Raw genomic sequence first — 23,562 nt, 5'->3', positions numbered from 1 at the left:
TGGAATCCCCAAAAATAAATTTGACTCCATTAACAGGAATGGCAAACTCAGACTGCAAACCCACTTGACTAAGCAGAGGCCTTTAATTAAATTGTTTTTCTATTACACGGATAAGCAGAGATACGACTGTTGTTAGTAGATGTAATAGTTTCTATTCTTGTTGCCCCACAGCACCTTAGTTAAATTACAATTGTTCTGTTGGAAAACATGTCTGTGAACACCTCTAGGTAGAAAACATAGGAGAATATTCCTAGCAAAATAAAAATCAGATTAGCAGTCCAATATTGCATGGTAGACAGGACAAAAAGGAATCGGATTAAGATTGCAGCAGCGAATATTCGGGTTTGACATAAAGAAAATCTAATTGTGAAGCACTGCAGTATATCATCTGGGGAAGGAGTGGATTATCTTCTAGTACAGTTTAAATGGACAGGTGACAGGAATGATAGAGACATAATTGTCCTACCTTGATCCACGCTGTTGATTGAGGATCTGTTAAGGACAATTTCACCCCTGGTTTTCTATGATTATACTTTGCCTTAAATTCTAAAGAATGAAGTAAACTCCTGCTCTCATTTACAATCATGTGAGCCTCTTATAGTCTATAAAGGCTGCATATTTACAAATGAGATCAGAATTTGGCATCCTATAATAACACATTGTAACATGCCAGCAATTGCTCCCTAACAACAAAATGGCAAAGTACCTTGTAATATAGGTCTTGTCCCTTAACCAATACATACAAGGCAATATAATCACTGCTTTTTATAGCAAGACCTCATCCAAGTGTGTATGTAAGACCTTCTCATATAGCTAAGTAAAGTAACACCTAGAGAAGAGGTGGATCTGGAGAACCGAATGAAATCAAACAGAAATACCATCTGCAAATTTATAGTGTGCAACCAGGCATTGGTGGGAGTCCAGGCAAACACAAACTTACAAGACCTAGTATGTTTGCATGATTCTTTGTTTGGTAGTTAGGTGTTTTCTTCTTTATTTATTACAATGCTCTGGATAGAGATTTTATTTAATAGCTCAGTATTTGTTTTTTTCAACTTACCTTGAAATAAGATTTGCAGACATTTTTTGTAACTATATTAAAAAGATGCCAAATGGCTTTTTAAACAATTCTGAATGCTTGCAGCAGAGTTGTTGATAGCCTTTTACATACATGTGCTTCCCTGAAGCCACATCAGGAACTGATCCCCTGTCCCCCACAAATACAACTTTACCCTCTTTGTCCAGAAGCAGAAAGGCACTTTTGCTTAAAACATGCCAGGACACAAAATCCCTCTTGTATTCCACTAGCAAATTCTGCAATAAGACTCAATTGAAAGCCTATTTAGCTCAGTTAAAGGCTTGCCATTGACTCAGTGAGTTTTGGGACAAGCCCTTAAAATATAGGTCTTAAGGACAGGAAAGCCTCCATATATGCAGTAAGTTCTTAGGGAAATCACTGAGGTCAGCAAAGGCTGATTGACTTCAGCAGATCACTGAGGTCAGCAGATGCTCAGTGGGACAAGAATTTTCTGCTGATCCAAAGCTATCAGAGAAATAAGTAAGAAGGTGGGAAGACTGAAGAGAGTCCTCCCCACATGTCATCCACCTGCAGGCTGTCAGTGCTGCGGCAACTGGAAAAGCCAGCCAGACATACCTACTCAGCCGCACTGTGCTTTGTAAGTGACTAAAGAGGTCAGCACTCCCACATCGTGTAGAAACAGTTGCATGATGTGGTTTCTATTTCTAAAATAAATTTAAGATTCCATCCCCTAATTCACACAAAAGCTAACAAAATATGGTGGTTTCTTTAATGAGGTACAAATCAATATTATAAAAAAAATTAAGTAAATATTTCCCTTGGCAAGAAAATATAAAATATCTCATTCTCGTAATATGCAAGTTTTATATTTACACAGTGTAAAGTGTCCCACATTACCATAATGTGTTAGTAGCATGAAACATTTTTAGCTGTGATGTCTTAAACAAAGCTTGAGTTACTGTCTGCAGTGCCCTCAAGCTATATGTCATAGTCTTCACAAGACTGAAACAAAACACATAGAGCAGCAAGCAGTAACCACATTAAGGTTTAATGCTTATAAACACAGAAGGTTTAACACTTGGCAAGCCAAAATTCCCCTATGACCTGAAGACATGCAGATCATGACCTGAGAATTAAGCGCTGTGTTAAGCAGTCAAGCTGTCTCCCTAAAGAAAAGACAAAAATAGCAAAAGACTAGCTGAGCCATTGAGTCGGCATATGTCAGGTGCGTCCAGGCCCAACTCAGAGTAGATCTGTAGCCATGTGGGGCCAAGCCTGACCTAGCCCAGCCTTTCCAGGTAGGGCTTCCTAAGAAGAAGGATTTTCAGAGGCACTCAACACCCATTGTCCCCACTAGCCCCCACAGAACAGGATCATTTAAGCTATCGTGCAACCAAAAAACACCACAAGAGAGTATTTCATTTTGTCTCCATCAAGAAACAGAAAGCTTCTGGTATTAGATAGAGAGAGAGAGACAAAGCTACATTTCTTTCCCCTGTGTAGTCCTAGACACGAAGATGCCCTCTTGCCCTCCCTGTCTCCCTCCAAGGGCTCCTGCCAAAAGCAGATGCCACAGGCCTGAAAAGCCTGGTGATAGAGGGGAAAGAGAAGGAAGAGGGGAAATTATAGTGTGAAACAAAGAGTTTGAACTAAATGTTTAGAGACAGATAGGTTGCTCTTTGTTTAAAAAAAAAAAGGTCTGCAAGGCAGAGAAGTTGGTTTGGGAAAGACGAAGGTCAGCAGAGCAACAGCTCCAAACATCAGAGATGAAGAGGAGGCATGCAGGGAGAAGAGGGGAGTGTGAAACAGCTGCCTGGGGGAGCTTAAAAGGGATGCTCAGCATGCTCAAAACACTCTAATTTTGCCATAGTAGATCTGCTTGTGCCAAATTTCCACACGGAAAAACCATCAAGGACATGAGACTGACCTGGGTATCATGGGTTTACTTCTCTTGCTTTCTTCGCTGCAAGTTGTGTTCAGCTTGTAAATACACAAGTGTTCTACTCTTAAGTATTGTATTCCTTACAAGATATTTTCAAAAGTTGATCAAGATGAAGCTTATCCATGAAGTTACTATACAATTCCAGATGGATTAAAATTGGACATTTCTCCGTTTATTGGTAAATTGCCAAATGCTGTTAGAAGGAACACTCAACTCTAATGAACTTTTATTCAGGGTCCCAAGGTGCTCATTACTGAGAGGCATATATATACACATATATATGTGTTAAATTAGGCAATGAAAGAATCCCATGCTGCATAAGATCTGCCCAAAAAGCAGAATTTCCAGTCTGGAGGGAATCCTATTATTTCTACTTTCATTTCCGTCCTAAAACAGGCCAAGAAATCAAAATATCAATGAAATAAATTGGTGGAACTCAAAGATCAGAATAATTTAGGTTTGGAAATGCCTATAGACAAAATGGTGACGCTTCCAATTGAAAATAAAATGGTCCCAGGCTGAAAAGTCCTGGAATATGATCCTCTTCTCACATGGACAGAAATCAAGAATAATTCTGTTAGAAATCCATGAAGTTACACTGGTGGAAGCCTTCACACGGGTAATAAAAATACCCAGAATTACAAGCATTTTATAAAGCCAAATGCTGTGGAAAGCTTTACGCTTTCAAGCTTCAGGGCATAAAGCAACCTAGGAATTAGGAGGAAAACTTCATGCCTCATCCCCACTGCTGTGATGGAGGAAGCCAGGCGGTCATGGAGCCTCACCGGGGCCGTGGGGAGCGTGGTTGATGGTTGCTTAGCCTAAACGCAGGAACATCTATATTCTCTTTTGTTTAATGAAAGCTGGGATTACAGCCCACATTGCACATGGGCTAGTGCATACGGCTTGGGAACGACAGGGTCCAAGCCGTCTGCTGGGCTTTCCAGGTGGCTGATAGACCCAGGGAGGAGGCCGCAGCCTGCTCTGCAGTGGGAAATACTGACTGTCAGAAGCAGCCAGGCAAGCTCTGGCAATGCGCTCCCAAGGAAAGCGGAGACAAACTGTCTGCCCAGCACACTGAACACAGGAGTCTTGGATCCATGAGCAATGAAACTCTCTTCGGACGCATGACTCCTCTCCAAGGTTCAGGAAATAAGAATTTAGATATATTCATTGCAAAGGACGTGAGGTGTCATCAAAGAAACGCATCATTCTGCTATCAACAGCTCCTTTTACTCAAAACAGCTCCTCCAGTTTGTTTTTTTTTCTGTTTGTTTTGTTTTAAACAAGATTCTTTCATAAGGCCATAGCCTTCAGGCCACAAGCTAATCTTTAACCACCCGCTTAATTTTTCTGAGCAAGCTGGCACTGACCATTGTTGGAAGCAGTCACTTTCTGGAAAAAAAAATGTACATTCCCCTGCGAAGCTGGTTCTGCAGAGGAGCCGGGGATGGCTCAAGCTCTGGGCAAGGCAGACAGCTCTCTGCATCACAAGAGAATCAGTGCCAGCAAAATTGCCAGTTGACTTGTGCCGAAAAAAACAGAAATTAAGGATGAGTGCTGCTGCCATCACTTCCAAGGGTGGGGGCTGGTGTGTAAATACATTTCTGCCTGGTTTCCACCATCCACTCTGAAGATGGTCCCCACGTCTGGAGAAGCAGAATTACAACGATGGAAAGCTGTGGTCTCGTCATCATTGAGCTTCAAATCCAGCATTCAATAAACACTTTGAACCCTACAAAGTTCAGAGCTGGGCTTCCAATTTCAATATGTTAATTTGTCCCAAATCTAGTCAGTTTAACCTCTGAACATGATTGCAGCTGCTGTTTGTGAAAGCTGGTTAAGGAGAGAAACAAGAGCCTTTGGAGTGCCTCATCTGCAGGCACTTATTTAAGGTCCTGCACTGGGACTAACTCATAGATCTTAATTTTTAAAAAGTTGAGTTCACCATCTGATTGTGTGTAGTATGCTAATGCTCTAAGAATTAGATCACAAAGTAAAAGAAAAGACTTACGGAAATTGATGTCCCAACTTTAAATTTGAGCTTTTTTTTTTAGAGGTATTTAGAAAATAAAAACACAATAGCAAAAGAACCAAAAAAAAGTTTTTTCCAGAGAAACTAAGATCCCAGTCCAAGAACAAATGCAGAATACACTGAGCCAAGAGTTTTCTAGATAACTTCAGAACCAAGCTGAGAAAAGCAGGTTGATTTGCCCCCAGCTGTTTGTATTTAATTGGGGGCAAATCCCCTCAAAGCCATATTCAGTCACCAGCTGAGAATGTAGTCAAAAAACTTCCCATGGAGTGACCTGCATTGTTCACTCCTGACTCATTCTCTGCCACCACCCCAGCAGTCAACGTCCCAAATTACCTCCATCCTACAGTCTTCTCCAGCCTCCACTGTGATTTCTGTAAAGTCAATGAATTGCGACAGAACCAAACTTCAGGTCATTGAACTCTCCCACAAAATATGGACAGCTCTTTCCTCACAATTCTACCAAAACTTTCCAATTCTCAGTCTAGGGCCTCAGCTATCAGATCATTTCTCCTGCCCAGAGTAGGAAATAGCATCATTTCAGGAATTATTGAGAGAGCCAGAAAATCTGGAATGAATGAAATAACTTCCGATCAGGACAAAAAGGAAAAAAAGTCCAACTTCAGAAATCAGAAGGGTGGAGACAAAATTCAAGGCAACTATATTTACTGAAACAAAGGAAAGCCTGATCTAATCTCTCACCCAAAACCCAGCCACAGTGCCTAGGCTCAACAGGGTCAGGTTATTTTCCCATAGTATCAACACCACAACTAGAAATAGGAAGAACCGCGACTGTCAAAAGCAGCCACTAATTTTCATGAAGTTTCCAATACAGCTTCTGATCAAAGTGACAGTTACACTTCAGTAAAGTCTTTTGATCTTTTTGATGCTCAGCTGAATGGAATCATCACATCTTCAGAGCCATGCACACTGAGAACATAAATTCTGACTGCTCGTTGCTGGAGAGATCGTTTGCTATTTTTATTCTGCTTATTTTCTACTTTAAGAAAAAAGCTGAATTCTGACTGTCAAAACCAACAGAAGTGTTGTTTAAAGGTATGGCAAGATATATATATCAAATATTCATTTAATGGAATACATACAATAGCCTTTACAATAACATGATGAATTCCAGAAGTGGACTCTATACTATAGAGCAAAGTCAGTCATGCTGGTAGATAGGTTATGCCAAAAGTGCAGAACTGTTTCAGAGGTAGATTTCAAGAAATAAAAACAGCTGACCAAAAATATAAGGGGAGGGAAAATATGAGGTGTGCATGGAGCAAATGGAGATAGTGTTAGAGAATGAATGGAACATAAACCAGCTAATGTTTTAGTAAAAAACACAGTTAGTCTTGCAGGTTTGCATGCTGAAGTCTTTAAGCCAGCGTTTCCTAAGCTGTGATGTACAAACCACCACTGGCCAACAAATCTTTGGTGGTTGCCCACTGTCAGCTGGCTGAGCATTGTCTTTCTTGTCCCAGGTGTTACATTACATTGAAGATGTAGTTAATGGACGTCAGACTAAACCAAGCCACTGCTTGGTGCCACAGAGGCATTTACAGAACTGCACATGGGAAATGAATGAGATCAAAGGGCTGAGAGTAAAAATTTATTTCACTCCTCTATCTATATGGAGATACAGAGTAGTCCATGTTAAAAAAAAAAAAAAAATTTCTTTTGTCTGTTCAAAAATGTGCACCAGCAAGCTTGAACAGTCAACTGAAGACCAAACCATGGCTGATATATCAGTCAACACAGAATTTAAAAGGAGTTCACAAAGGAAAAAAGTAATTTTGACTCCTGGCTTAGAGAAATTCCTGGCAAAGGAGGAAACTATGCTCGACCCCCAGATAACCAAACCCCCATCCACTGCATATGGAAATTGTTCTGCCACCATTTTACTGCTCCAGCAGAGGTGGTGTATGGCTCTTTCGAAGCCTTGGCTCTTTTCAAAAGCTATTATTTTAAACATTTTAGTACTGGGAACTGCATGGAGCTGGCAATTACGGAATTAGAGTGCAGTGTGAGGAATGTCACTTTGAAATCATTTAGCTCAGTTAATTTCCTTTTCAAGTGCAATGGAAAGCAGATGGAGCAGGGAGGGCCAACATGCCACAGAACTCCCCAGGCATTGGCCAGCACTCTCCTCCCCAGGACTTACAGAGGGGTCACCAAATCCTTGTAGAGTTATTATCTTTTAGGAGAACCACATGCTTGAATTCAGTCAGGGTCTTTGTAGCAAGCCACTTCACTCCTAGGTTTGTGTTACACGTTGAATGTTATACCTAAATTGCCAACAAGGTCAACAGGGACACAAAGCTCACATCAGAAGAGCAGTGCAGGGAAGCCAGATAGAGGCCCGCAGAGCACAGCAGGAAGATTAAGTGCTTTGGGAAAGAGAAGCCTTGATAGCAAGAAAGAGGCCTCCAAAGAGTTGTCTGATATGAAGGAAAGGCTGTTACCGAAAGAAAGCTTTGCCACATGCAGCAATAGGTGGACAAGAAAGTGCAAGCTTTACTTGCAGCAAAGATACATTGAGGTCAGGAGGAAAACAACAAATTAAGTGCAAGGGGAGTGAAGCATTGCAGCCTCTGTTTGTAGCTGGTGCCACATAACGAGGTGCCGAGGAAGAGTTACAGGAATTTCTCCCAGGGACCATCCAGCCAAGTGTGATCTTGTCTCAGAGAGAGGAGACGACTTCCAGGGATGCTCTCCAGCATAACATCTCTTGGATAATTTAATAGAGCCTGTTACAGCTTGTGCTTCATGTTTCTTATATAGAGAAAGGATTCCCTAAAGGAAAGCAATGTATAATATGAGAAAGAGATCCAAGTGCTGGAATTGCAGTAGGGTCTTAGGAAGTCCAAATTCATTCCCTGTTAACATAACAGGACAGTTATTCTTCTCTCAGTATCTCCCTCTGCATTGTCACAAATATCTGGAAGAGTAATGCAGAGAGCCCACGTCTCACTGGCCAGGGTTACTTGCACCAAATAGCCCCATACCTATCCATAGGCCTCTGAACCTACCCCTGCGCAGCTCCAGTTTGGTCCACACATCATGCTAAACCCTTGTTTGCCCCACAGCACTAGCAAGAACATTGAAAGTGGGCCATGCTCCAAGCTTTATGTCCAACACGCCATTGTTCAACATGAAGGCAGCAGCATGATCACCACCGCTCTCTTGTTTCACCACTACTGAACAAGTTCCTTGTGCTCATCCCTACAGCCCTTGGTGCTATTTCATACCTATCAATAGATCTGCAGCCTTCTAAAAAAAAGTCCATTTGCTTGAGGTGTTGTGTTAGATGGGCAGACTTGTTCTTCAAGGACCAGACCGATGCCAAAATAAGGGCACCTATCCCAGGTTGATGGCACTGACACGGGATGCAGTAGCATCTGCTCTCTATGTCAGTCTTTTCATGCTCAGAGGAGAGGCTGCAACTAGAAAACATTTCCCCCTGGAAGACTAGTTTGTGCTGTGCACCTAGGATTACCCTCAATCGAGGCAACACTTCTGGAGACATCATATAGGCTTCACATCTCTCTGCATCAGCTGTTCCCCTTCTAGGGAATACTTTTGCCATCACCTTACAGAGTCCTATCACTCCCTGTTCTCACCAGTTGCTGGCAGCCAGTTCAAGGCTGGCTATTACCACCTTGGGCACGATTGTGATAGAGGTCTATGTCATTAGCCAGCTTGTCTGCTCATGAAATACCTGCCCCAAAAATGTCAGGAGGCTAGAACAAGTGCTTGCCCGATGTGCATTCTCCAGATATCCAAGCAAATTAATGAAACTCTTTAATGTCCTCCACAAATAATTCAATCAAAGAGATTGTCACTCTTCCCTTTTCTGAGCCCTAAGCAGAAGGCTCAGAGAGAGCCACCAGCTATACCAGACACCTGCAAAAGAGCAGCTATCTGAAAATCTGCTCTGTGCCACAGAAGCTGGGATTCTCTTCCTACCTCAGATATTGGCAACCAAACACTTTTCAGCACCTGGGCACCTCTGCTTACCACCTCCTACAGCAATTCAGACACTATATCAAGACAAGCATGGGTCTGACTGCCTGCATGATCTCAGCAGAGCATGTGTTCAGCTAGTTGACCTCAGGATGACAAACCTGGGAATACAGGCTGGACAAGTCATTGCTGCCTCTTGCATAACTTGTGCCACATCACCAATAAACCAACCATAAGCCAGGTTACCAATAAACCCATGCTGGCAGTGTCCGCCTTCCCCACCTCTCCCCACATACCCCTCACAGGCAATGTCCCTTTACAACACTGCTTCCAGTCACACAGGATGTACAGAGGTTTCTCTCCACTTCTGTTCCAGCCACAAGGAGCTTCTGCCCATCTCAAGATCAGGGAGGTAATTAGCATCTTCACTGGCCTTAGGCGTCTTTCCTACAACAGGCAAACACCCTGGTGAGAAGGCTCCTTACTTTTGGGCGTGCACCTCTGTATTTCAGGTCTGTCATGGGGGTAGGCCTGAGCATGAACAGGGCAGAAACAGAAGGAAGGCACAGCTTCATTGCTCTGGGAGCCCAGCAGTGCTGTCTGCAGCCCCAACATCCCAGAGCTGCCCCTTGCTATGCTAGAGCACACAGCTCTGCAGAAACCCTGGACATGGAGGAAGGGGGCTGCCAGGGTGCGCCTGGATGGGGATGACTGGCAGGAGGAGAGAGGGGAAGGCATCCCCTAGTGAGCTGAGTCTGAGTATGAGCTGAGAGACAAGGCTGCTGCACGGGGAGAAGGCACTGGAGTAGATGTGTTGGGATAACACCATCTCAGTCAAATAAACTCCACCTATGCCTGTCATGGTAGCTGATTCCCACCTCTCCTGCTGCTCCAAGGGCTGGAGCTCATGGGAGGACATGTACTCTCTCAAACATCACTTTGAGTAGCCACTGAGGATAGTCTATATTGGGTGCAAGGAGTCAAACTTGGCATTTCCTTCCTCATTGCACTTCTGGAAAGGTTCCAGGAGCAAACCCTCCTCTTGGATTTTGTTTTTAAGGGAATCAGCTGGTTCAAAAGGGAGTCTAAAAGCAATCTGGTAAAAGGAAATAGGGTGTAAAGCAGTCAGTGTAGATCCACACTACCTCCACTGCCTCATCTACAAAAATTAAGTTAACATGACCTTCTTAAAGAGAAGGAATGGTTGAAAGGGTTAAAAAGAGGCAGGAAGGTGTTTGAATAAGAGAAATACTAAAAATCTTTTTTCAAACATATGAATATGTATTAAGAGGCATAGACAATAATTACATAGTTATTACACTGAGTTATTTAAACATGAACGGAGTCCTTGTCAAATTAACATATAGAACAATACTGCTCTGGTAACTCAAATGATAATGGGTCCTAATAGGATTTCCCTATCCCTAATTCCACTGAATCCAAGTAAGGCTGATTTAAAAGTTGTAAATGTGCAGGAGGTGGCTTCCAAGACAATAAAAAGCATTTCTGTGCTCTGAAAAACAAGCCTTGAGGATGTGACAAGACATGAAAAATTCCTTTAGCTGTGCCTCTTCCCAGCACGGTTTGGATGAGCTGAGGTTGCCCCAGCAGCAGCTGTTTCTTGTGCACCCACCTAAACCAGGAATACATATTTTTCATATCTTGTTTCGTTTCCATATACATTCTGTGCTCCTGTGGCTTTCTTGGCAGCTCCCTCTCATCTGGTTCTGCACCCCACCGCATCACGCACACAGAGCAAGTTCCCAGGCTGATGCACTCACAGAGAACAGGCAATGCTGTCAGGATGCACTAGAAGAAGCATCCCTGCCCCAGGCAGCTCATGGGCTTGATCTCAGCAGGCTGCAACAGTGTTTGAGGCAGGCATGCAGGGAGGACATGAAGAAATGGGCAAGTGAAAAGTAAGTAAGAAGTAAGCAAAAAGGCTCAGCCAGCAGAGACACAGCTGAGCTAAGACTCCTGAAAATTCCTCAGAAAATTAGAAAAAAGCAATGTTCACAATGTCAAGGAGCACCTGTGCTTGCAGGGGCACGCATGTGGCGTGAAGGGCATGTACATGCACGTGTACCTGTGGGGAGGGCTCAGATGTGTGAGCACACTTGCGTGAATAGCGATAACCTCCTGGCTTCGCTTTAATGCCATATCAAAAGTAAAGCACGTGATGAAATATATGGGTCTCTTGTGGGAACTGGCATGACAGAATGAATCTGCACAGGCTCAGTGGAACTCTTCACGTTTAAAGAAGGTCTTAGATTAGCTACAGGTAGATGCAAGTTTAGAGGTACAGCAGACAGAAGCACTAAACAGTTTTCAGTTAAATCAACACTCATGTAAAATGCTAACATCCTGAACACCTTTTTACAGATTATAAAATCCCTTACAGCTGTGGCAAAATGCCTTCACTTGCAAGCATTACTGGCGGATAAGGAAAATTACCTTGCTATTGTTGCTATTTATGGCAGCACCTATAACATACTAGCTGCTTTCCAAACAGATCGTTCTCCAAAGAGCCTGCTACAACTGTTATGTGCATGTGGATGTAAAATTATTTTCTTCTATAGTACAAGTTACTCACTGTAGGCTTCAAAGTTCAAAAAGCACCATGGTGGGTGAAACTGGAGTTAAATGACCCAAGGACTATAACAGCATAAAGCACATAAGAACAATTCCCTTGCTGCGAGCACCATTTATTCTCTGGACAATAAGATTTTTAATGTTGAAAGCATGTTTGACTAAATTCATACTTGAATTCATAAGAAAACACTGAGGTACTTGTTCTAATGATTTTATTTTCTTTCATTACTGTTACAGTTTTAGTGGACAATAAAATCGTCAAATACTTCTGAGAATAAAAATAATAAGTGAAAGCTTAAAGATTTAGAGAATAACATTTCAAGAATTTTGCTTCAAATAACCAGGTCTTTTATTTTTGTTGGTACACCTAAAGCATGCATCAGAAAAAAACAGTGGTGTTCTGTCGAATAAAAAGAAACATCTTTCTCATTAGGACTCTGTTTATCACGCTTTTAAACATTCTACAAATCAATGCCCCTATTTGTCATTGTAATTCAATATAATAAAAGCTGTCAAAACTGCTCACTTTGCTTGCTAGAGACAAATTTGCTAAAGTTTTGCAGCACGAGCCAAATGACACAGCACCAGATCCTCCAGCTTTTATTTCACTCTGCTCTAGGCAGTATTCCTACTGGTTTCTGTGCAATTTTTGCTCGAGTAAGGGCTGAAAGTTTCAGTTTTGAACATGAGACCTTTTTTGAAATAAACAGTCACAGAAATCCCATCTACAAAGCACATTGGATGACTGGAATGGTACTGCTTGCAAATTTTATCTCTGAAATGCCAAACTTATTTCCTAGAGATTATTGCAAAACACAGACTAGCTACATCCTTGATGAAATTCCCTCAAGGTCCATGAGGTCACCCACAGGATTAGACACTGCCTGACCTTTTGCATACAGAGCTCAGAAGCACTGTGTTTCGATGCCTACTACGCCTTCAGAGATGTTAGTCTGCTCCACCAAAAACAATGACTATAGATCTCATCCCTCATGGGAAGAGCTTTGATGAAGCAACTCTCTGTTATTACCTTGTCCAGAGATTCTCCAGGACCACACTGTGTCCTTCTGGCAATAGACAAAATAGATAAAGCTATCACTCAAAGGCAGCCTTGAGTAACGGCTAAAAAAAGATGTTTTGATGCATTAAATAAAGAAAACATATTGGGAGCTTTGTGCTGGGAATAGGTAGAGTGGCAGGTCATGTAAAAAGGAGCTGGGACAGAGGTCAGGGCAAAGGATTAGAGCCAGCTGCTCTTTCTAGTCTTTTCCACACTATTGACTTGTCCTGAGATTTGGGTCTTTTATGGTAAAGTCTATAAACCAGAGTCCCTCATCTAACTCTTCTGCAACTGCCTTTCTGCATCTGTGAAGACTGTAGCAGGTTATCATATCAAAACACTTTTACAGGCTCAGATAAAAGTTGCTAAGTATTAGCAGCTGTAGTGACCAGTCAATGCATTTTTACCCCTTTTTGAACATGTGCCCAAAGATCGTTTGATGAGGATGTGTTCTAGATCTTACATCTTATCTGTAAATAAACACATGTCTGCATGGACACTGGGACCTGGTAAGACCAGAGAACATGAAAAACAAGATTAAATCTACTAATGACTGTAGCTCCTCTGACTGGGGCCTTTATGGCAGCTGCGTGGACCAATTCCTCCCTGAGATTTTACTCTGGCGATTATTCCTAACTTGGCATCCAGAAGTCAGCCCTGGCTTCCAACCTGAAAAAAAAAAGCAGAGAGTTAGGCTAACACACACTAGCCTCCTTCAAACATTCAGAGTATTGTGCATGTGATAAAGGGTTGGATAAAACAGTGGCAAAAGTCTGCTATCTTCCAAAGCTCAGGAAAATAAACCACAAAGGCAATTCAACAAAGTCCTCTTTGTTCTTGAATAATGCCAACAAAATAAAAGGAATCTGGTGGAAGACAGAAGGCAAGAAAGAGGGCTGCTGCAGGGAGCAAGTACAGACAGAATCGCTCTTTGCCGGCTTCTCTGACAGAGCAAGTGCATGATTATCACATGAGCCCCACAAAGACTGGAATTAAAGGGGCTGACTCGGCTGTCACATCGCTTAAGCTGCGCTGAGGTCAAAGGAGTTCAGACTAACCGAGGTCAGCCACACACAGGATGGGAAATAGGGGTCTCTTTTTCTAAGCAACAATTGCTCAGGTTGATAAAAATAGATACCTGGAGCCCATGATGGCTTGTAAAGCTGTCCCTTTAGGCTGGATTCCCACGAGGTGCAGTATATAGTCAATAGCGCTCTGAAAAGAACAGAACCACAATAGAGGCAGTCAGATGGTCACTAGAAACAAGAGTAAAGGGCAAAACACACAAGAGAAGTCGCCATCTGTTCTACCCCTTAAAAGACTGAGGAGAAAAATAATAAGCCTGAAATACTGGCACACAAGTATGATAAAATCCAAATGCAAATAGGTGTCAATGACATGACTGTAGTGGAGCCTGTAATCTGCAGGTCTCTGCATTGCTTTTGTATATTACTTCATGAATCATTTCCCCAACACAGACTTCTCCTTGCGGATTTCCAGTGATGCCAGGGCTACTAAAGAATGTCCCTGTGCTAAAAATAGTACCTATTCTCTCCCATGCCCTTTCAGCTTCCACTTCACATGATTCAGCTCCAAGAGAGAAGCACTGACCTCGTCTCACCAGGAATATCAAACACTTCCACAGCTTTGATGACCCTTTTGGTGAAAGTGAAAAAAGGAGAAATGCACACATCAGCTGTGTAGTCATGTGCTGGATGTGTCTGGATACATCCTGAGACTCTTGTGTTTGAAAACAAAACCCAAATTCACCTCCTTCAGTGTGCAGGCACAGAAAAGCATCTTTTTTTTTTACCTGGGGTCTTCAATAGTGTTTGGATCAGATCCATAGAAGAATCTATGATTCTTGTTATAGAGAAAGAACTTCATCATATTTTCCATCATCATCACTTCTGCATATAAACAAGCTCAGGTTGCCAGTGGGTTTGTTGTTCCACAGCACAGATTAAGTAATTGTCTCTCCCCAACAAACTCATACTCACCTTTGTATCCTGATTTGTGAATCAGGATTTTCCATCTTGACATTATTTGTGGCAACAATACCAAGTTTTTAAAATACCTTCTACAAATAAAGTTAGAAGGTATGTGTCCCCTTCATTCCTCAGATCATGATACTGGGTCTTCCTGGTACGCAAACTAGACCTACTGTGACACAGACAGAGTGAATAGAACCAGGTTTTCAAGCATCACTCTGTCACACCTCTCTGTGGACAGGGAACTCGCTAAAACAAATCCTAAGAGCAAACAAAAGAGGGAAAATTGCAGGACCTCCATGGGATCTTCACAGATGTGTTCAAGCTGATAGTGCAGGACAAATCTGAGAAAACAAGTCCTTGGATAAGATCAGTTCTCCTTTACAGCCTGTTAATGACTATGTGTTTACCTGTCCTTGAGGAAAGAGCCTCTACTATGGCTTATCAAACCCAGAGGGATTCCCACTGTCCTCAGGGAGGCCTGGGTCAGAAGTTAAACTGAAAACTCCAAATGCACTATCTGTGCTTCAGCATTTCACAGACTTTAGACTGGAATTGATGTTCAGTGTCCAGTGCCGCGATAGCAGAGAACTGCCTTTTTAATTCATTTCTGTTCTTTTAAGCAAATTCTATTGCATTTTTTCTGCTCTGTTGCAAAACTTGAAACACTGCTGGTGCCGTGTCCCTTAGGCCAGAATTACCTTACAGAAGGACATGCCAATGCCTGTTGTTAGCGTGCATGTGTACTTGTGTTTACGCCAGGTGAAGGACAACTATCTCCACTGATGCTACCTTACAGGGTATTAGAGGAAGCAACACAGAGTGAACCACCAAACCCAGCACCTTCAGTGCTAGTGAAGGGAATGGGTAAATCCTCAGACCATGAAGTTTGGGCTTTCTGATACAGCTGGCATCCGGGTGGAGAGGAAGATGAGGAGCAGGCACTCCAATCATGTACTGTCTGGGCAAGGTGAGGGGCTTGTGTTTAGAGACCTGGAAGTGTTCACTCCTGACCTCCTGGTCACTGAGAAGGCTGCGATCCACCAAACAGTAGGACTCTGTTGAGTGTTCTCCACTGAAAATGATCTGGTTTTCTCTATAAGGAAGTTTATTCTTGTATCTCCAAAGTGATGGGGAGTAATGCGGATTTCTCTTTCTATGTGTTGTCACCAGCTCCTCATCTCAGCATGTCTTGCTGGTAACTTACCCACCCATTGCAACAAAGCAGCCTTGGTTTTTCACACCATGTTAAAGAAAATAATCAACACAGTACTTAAACCAGGCTTGGCTTCACTGCAGATTTCTATTGAGTTTAGTAGTAAAAGGAAATCCTAGCAGTTCTGCTTCCCCACAGCTAGCCTTGCTAAATGCCTAGTGTTAAGATAAATTATGTTCTTCAGTGTGTAGGATGAAATAAGGGTTGCTATCACAGCAGGATGAGTTTGTCAAACACTACTAACATTAGGCAGCAAACTTGTGTTCCCATAGAAAGAAGGATTTTGAAAGTAGATAACAAAGCTGATCTCGGAGATATATCACCTGGGGACATGATTCGTGATCTCTGTAGCCTCACCTAGTGCTAAGTATATCACTTTCTCTAATAGCCCTTAACAGGGACTTTGACAGAACTATTTTTTTCTTCTGAGTGATATATAATCAAATTCAGTTCTACAACTTCCTTTTCAGTCATCTCTGTTCACTTCTGTTCACTGTTCTTTTATTCCAAGTATTCCTTGGCATGGTTTAAGAAATACTGAAGTATATTATACCCATTTAAAAGTGACAGCTATAACTACTTAGACTGGACATAAATAGACAGCAGCTAAATGGGTTATTACCTTTACCAAAAAAAAGTGTTTATGGAGAAGGATTTAAGAGAAACAAGGTTATAGATCCAACTGCTCCATTATTCTCTGTGTTTTAAAGGAGAAAGCAGAGAGGTTTTGCAAAGTTAAGCGCAGGATAAGACTATACTGAGTCTAATAAAAAGATGAAGGTACTCTTAGAGAGAATTTGCAAGTTGCTCAGCCCTTGGAAAAGTCAAGCCACTTCTGGGGCTGCTTTTAGGCTCTAACATCCCGAGTATGATCAACATTTTGGTTGTGATGTTTGGTCACTAAACAATGCTAGTTGTGAACAACAAAGACTGCATTTTCCATTCCGATGGCGAAAGGAGGGGGAAAGGTATAAGATGCAGTGCCTCTGTTCCCTTGAGATCTATCCAAGATCTTAAGAAATCAATGGAAAGATTTCCATTGAGTTCACTGTGCTCTGGATCACATCCTTACAGAGCTCGCTTTGTTGTCAAGTCCGTTCCTTCTTCCCCCCTCTGTTGCTCAATTTGCTTTCTGCTGTTAGGATCTTTTTCCCAAATATTAATAAATCTGTATAATCTTTGGCCTCTAGCTGAGTCTTTCTTCTATGGCACACTGTTGCACTGTATGCGTGACTGCATGGTTGAGGGCTGCTCTGGAAATTACTCATAAAAATGAATTGCCTGGTAATACCACAATTGTCAATATGTGTAGGTTGCAGCATCCCCCCTGTGGGCCACTGTAGCAGATCATAAAACCTCATTTCCAGGAAAGTTTCAAAACTTTTCTTTTCTAAGGAACATTAATTATCAGAGCCCAGACGACCTGTCCCGTTTCTCCATCCACTTCCTCTCTTTTTTTCCTCATCAGACGTGGTAGTTTGAAGGCAACTGGCAACAGAACACATCAGGCTCCTGGTTTTATGTCCCGGTTTCATATCCATGTCAGCTGAAGTGTTTAAAAACAGCAAGACTCATAAGCCTAATGCTCAAACCAATGTTTGTATGCGACCATTTCCCCATTGTTAAACTTTTGTAACAACAGCTGATTTACAAGTCTGACACTTATGCAGACATATGCTTTGGCATTCTACAGGCTTCCCGAGACTCATGCCCTCCAGCGCTGCTTGTTGACCTCTCCTTCAAACACAGGACTTTGAAGGATCATCACAACGGCCAAACCACTCTGGACCTACATGGTTGTGAAAACTCTAGTCATGCCCCCATCAGAGTTTACAGAGATACATTTATTCAATGACAAAATATATTCTGTTGAGACCAGAACTTTTTGCAGGTACTTACTAGTTCTTATGAAGCTCTCACCTAGGAAAGGTTCTCATGACTACGATGAGACTTGAAAAACATCAAAGAGCAAGAAAACTTTGACCCCTCCCAGGTAATCATCCTATGATCAAGACACTGAGTGGTGGCACAGGAGTCCAGATTTCAAGTTTCTGTTCTGCAAGCTGTTTGAACCGCAGAATCCTGCATCCCAGGCAAGGTTTCTGGCCATCAAGCTATCAGTTATTCTGAAGAACAACTTCCTCTGTCTCTCCTGTTGGACCTGTTTCACTTTGTATAAATAATTAAACATTAATTGGAACAAGGACTTGAACTTAGACTGTGCATTGGATTATTGCATTGGTCTTTCTCCAGGACAGTGAATAGGTAACTATTTAGTAAGTTGCAGAGCAACAGACGTAGCTGAGAGTGTCCCAAAAACTCAAAAGAAGAAAAATAAAAACTTGTGGTGAAGTAATTTAGATGACTACAAAACACCTGTTTTTCAGTCCTTGACCTAAACAAGGACTACTATCTGTTCTAGGGGAAGCTTTGTAAAATCATCTCCAAAGGTCATGCTTCCATCAAATTTTGAAAAGACACGATATTTAAAAGTCACAGGCTTTTTTCCTGAAGCGAAATAAATATATTCCTGTAGCTACATGATCCCCTAACAAATCCTTTGCATTATGATGAAGGTGTTAAGCATCTTTAGCACCATGATAGTTTAATTCTTAAAGTTTCTGAAACCTCTGTCCCAGACAGGAAGAAGGACCTCACTGTTCCAGTTCTGAGTGGAGTGATTTGTTCCCCTGACACTCTTCCCAGCTTTGCTGGCATTTTCCAAATGAAGGCTCAAGTCTATTAGTTACATACTATCTTCATATTACATATTTAGTCATACAAAAAGATAAATTAAGGCAATCAGAGAAGTTCAGTCATTAGTGTAAGATTAGCATAAAAGACCATATGAAAGGTAAGACAAGAACTGGGGAGGTAGGGTCCTAATCCTCTTACCTGCTTACTAGATAATGTTTCATAATAACTCTAATTTGTTCAGTGGTCAAAAACATCTACTTTCAAACAGCTCTTTGATAAGGAATTTCGATTAAACTCTTTGATTAGGAACTAAAATCCATGCTTTAGACAGATTCACCTCTCTATAAGCATTTGTTATCAACTAGCTGGTATTCCTGCAGACGTGCAAGGTTCTGCTTTTTCTTTAATGTAACATAATATTTCATTTTCATAAGCACTCACATAAATTCAGTTAAGAGTTAACCAACTAAAATATACAAATATGCCGGAGGTTTTATGAAGAATGACAACTTCAAAAGGAGTTGGTTTAGGAGTCATGACCTTATTTTTTGCAATAACTTATGCATCATGAACTTACGTAATTGGCAGCAGATAACATATCACACTCTCAGTTTTATGTCCTTGGTTTGACAACAGTGTCAATTGAAGTATTTGCTAACTGCAGAACTAATGGAGCCTCATAGCTGAAAATGTTTTCATTCCAAAACTGGTGTTTGTACCAAAACATTTCCCCTTTACTATTCTTTTTTACCATTACTAAATTCAATATCAGAAATGGATAGGGGTATAAAGATAATTTTGGATTTTAAAAAAATCTTTCTGAATACTATTTATCCTAGCAAAATCAAAATACCTGAGAAAGAAAAGTATAGTTTTTTCTAGTTAAAATGTCATCAGAAAGCACAAAAGCATACACAAGAAATGGCCTTGGAGCTCTAAATCTTTGTTATCTTCTGAGCAGGAGTCAATGTTAAGATAAATTATTGGGAAATGAGAGACTTGGATTTTAAAATACTTTAGTAGGGTAGGTTTGAGTTTACTTCATCCTTTTCCCAGACTCTACATGAAGCAGCAGCCAAGAGGCAAAGCTAGACTGGTCCTCTCTTGAAACCGCACACCTGTACCATCCGCTGAAAAGGTCAATCCTCTTGGGACACTGGGATCTTCATAAACTACACCAGAAAATGCATAAAGTAACAAATTATTACACAAAAGGGAGAGGTTTAAAAGGAATCTTGGAGGCTTAAGGTCTTAACATCATTTAAATTAAATGGCAAAGAAACCCAAATTTATTGAGGCTCTTTTTTGAGTGATTTGAGGCTTAGGAGTGGGACTTCTTTGGGTTTTGGCTCTGAAATGTGTGTTTTGTGGGGAGCAGTTCTGTTTCAAGACATTTATAATTCCCAATAGTGTGCAACATAAGGAAAGTAATGACTGCAATTTTATTAATTTGAAGTTTCCTACTTCACCAAATGATGAACAAATGGCAGAAAACAGTTATATGCCAATCAGTTTAGTAGAGCATTTACTATTATGTCTCATCTGAACTTGAATTTAAACTGACCTGAAGAGAACCAGCTACATATTTTGAAATCTGGCTAACAGTAGATTATCAGTGGCAATGTAGATTACTTTGTAGACACCATTTTTTACTTAAATTTATTGAAAATTTTCAGTATCTGAGAGAGTAAATTGCCATCAGTGAAACTCCATGATGTAGCTAAACTAGAAGAAGGTACAAATAGCAGCCAAGAAAGAGAAAAAAATTACATTGAATAGCAGGAGGAATGACAGAAAATTAGAGCTGGAATAAATGAAACTGATACACATAAGAATAAAGGACACACATTCATCAGGTGGAAGAAATGCAAAAAGGCGCAGTACTGAAAGAAACCACAAGTATAGCATGAGGGACTGCACTGACACACAGCACAAAAACAAAACCCTTTGGAGCTGTCTATGCAAAGGTCATTACTTCAGAACAGACGTGGTAGTGCACTTTGGAATCATAGGGGAAATTTGGCTTGAAGGGATGTCATAAACTGACCAAATTCATTCCTGTTTCTCTATACAGGAACAACTATGTCTATCTTATTCCAAAATTCTGTTTTGTTTAGCCTTTTCTTAAAAAAAAACCCCTCATCATGGATTTTATTCAACTTCCACAGTGCTTCACCTCTTTTATCATTCTAAACATTTTTCTGAGGTCTGACTCAAATGTCTCTTGCTACGACATAACAATGCATTCAGCTCTGGATAACACACTCTCAAAAAGATCTGGATCATATCTGCTTTAACATTTTAGTTCACCCCTACTCATTATGCTCTGATTCACACAACAAAGCAGTCTCCAACTCACAGACTTTCAGAAAAAACTAAATCAGAAAGTGTGTTCCAGGAGTGCATCTAATGATCTCTGAGCAGTGTATATATCCAGTCTGAGGGACAAGCCCAGAACTACTCCAAAACCTTAAAACATGCATGACTGCAGATGTTAAGCCCTCAGGACCAACCATTTTACTCTACAGGTCCTGTTTTGCATTCACCCCACAGTCTTACTAGGCCACACTACTTGCTAAAGTAGATATAGCTGTTCGCAAATATTCATTGAAAAACAGCAAAAGCTGTGATTCGATGGAGAAACTGATCTATTAGGAAAGAGCAGGCCAGACACACGAAGAAGGCAAAAAGACTTTTATAGACATTGTTTGCCCTGGTCCCTGTGACATAGAATTGATTATGGTCATGCAGTTGTGCAGCCCTTTCCGTTGGGGTGACCAAGACCCCAGGTTGGTCAGCTCAAAGACACAAAAGTGAATTGTCATAGCCAACAACTATACAGCCTTTAAGAATGTCAGATTTTAATTTGGTATCTCCGAACATAACCAAGGATAAGATGTAATTAAGATAAGAAAAAAATAAATACTTAATTTCAGAAGACAATATACTGGCATGACATCTTTTAAACAATGGAACAGTCTCCCAGACTCTTCCCAGTAATAGATTCTATTTTCTTGGTGTTTTTATAGCCAGATTGGCAAATGCTAGAAAACAGCCTGCAGGATATAATCCTGCTTTGGCAAGGGTTTGAGCTGGATGATCATTTCCATCTAAGCTTCCTCTCAATTCAGGCTAAAGTTTTGGAAGCAGGATCTCTTTCTTTGCATTTGCCATATGAAACCATGTATCAGCTGGAGTTCCTAGGTACAACACTTACCGGCGACAAATGCCAGTTAGAGCTCTTAGGGTCTGATGCAAACCTCCTTAGAGATGTCCAGTACGCCTCTGCTGACTTGGGGACCCTCAGAACAAGCCTTTGATACCCACAAAAATGAAGACATATCTGCAAACATGTGAGAAGTCAGAGCTACTGTTCCCTTCAAGTTACCCAAGTTGGCAAGACGCAACCCAGCATCAGCACAAACAGTGTGCAGCACTGTCAACAGGTTACTTTGCCTGAGCTAGTATTTCCTGCTAAAGAGTGGCACGCTGACACAGTGATACAGCTTCTGGATTCAAGCTGACTTGTACCTTGTCAGTCTGCTATATGCTCAGAGAGAGTTTTCACCTGCTCTTGTAGAAATGTCTTAATTAATCACCATGTTAATAAGAAAAAAAAATCAAAATAACAAAACAGCTCCTCCCTTTTGACTCATTCCATGTGCCTCATCTTTTAATGCCTGTCAGCAGACTGTCAGTACAATGAGGCATGAATCACCTTTATTTAACCTCTAACACAGATTCAAGCACCTTGACCCAACAAATGCAAGAGACCAAGAGAACTGCACTGCACTCACAGTCAGCAGCTGAGAGTTTTTCTGGTTCTTTGAGGCCAGCTGGTCCTGTTAAAATTTCTGTAACGTTGAACCTTCTTCTCTAAAAACTTGTTTCTTAAAAGTGTCTCAGTTTAGCCACCCATAAAAGGACTCATCTAAGCCTTACAAGTCATTTCAAAAAATCACAACCACATTCTTGAACGGAGAGGCCACATTTTTATTTCAGCAACATGGATGTAAATTAGAATCCCTCCCTCTCTCTTTCTCAAAATTGAAGAACAATGGTCTTCACAGGGCTGTATATTGTACCCCTTCAACACACACACATGCACACTAAGACCAAGACCACCAATAGCAAACGCAGATTTATTGCAATGTGAAAGATAAGTACACACAACAGAGCACACCATAGCAAAAAAAAATGGAAAACGAGTTTTAAAATTAAGATTACACACAGAAATAACAGAAGAAGCACTTAAACATATTGCTGCCCCAAGCGGGTGCGAATTTGAATGGAAAATAACTACCAAATGTTTCCAAGGCCAACCACAGAAATCAAATAAGATTCAACTTAAACTCAATTTATTATGAAGATTTTGTTACTATAGAGGCATACATGCATGTAACATTTATGGTTATTTCTCAAAAATTAAACTCTTCTGGGCTCAAATTTGTGTAACACCAAAAAAGCATTTTAAAAAGAGAAATCCCTCTATTATGTGAAATGGTTTCTGGGAACTTTCCTGGAAATCCCAGCAAGACAAGCCAAAGAAAATTATCTATGGGGAATTGCAATTGTTGCAGCAAATATGTGCTTATACTCTGATTTATTTAATTAAGCCCTTCGAGTGAATAATGGGATGCAAAACAAGAGACATATTGAAGAAGAGTAATCAATCTGTAACAAGATCACTCCAGTTATTAACTGTACACTATACAAATGTAAATCTAGATCAGAAAAAAAAAGCCCTATTGCACTTACATATTACGATTTTTCAATAGAAGTTTTAAAGCAGCATTTGTCAATGATGTTAATTTTAAATTATATGACTAGTGACAACACTGTATACCACCCAAGATTTTAGCATGCTGGGAAAATCTCATTTCTCTTTTGAAGTTACATTTCAAAAAAGCCAATCATTTCTGAAGGATATTAATGGGGACAGAGAGAAAGAAGAAACACACACAGTGAAGAAGTTAAAATAAAAAAAAATAAAAGTATAAGAGACATATTAAGCATCCATATTA

This window comes from Leptosomus discolor, chromosome 3 (assembly GCF_034619465.1).
Source record: "Leptosomus discolor isolate bLepDis1 chromosome 3, bLepDis1.hap2, whole genome shotgun sequence".
In the NCBI taxonomy this organism is placed as follows: domain Eukaryota; kingdom Metazoa; phylum Chordata; class Aves; order Leptosomiformes; family Leptosomidae; genus Leptosomus; species Leptosomus discolor.
This window is presented reverse-complemented; position numbering follows the sequence as displayed.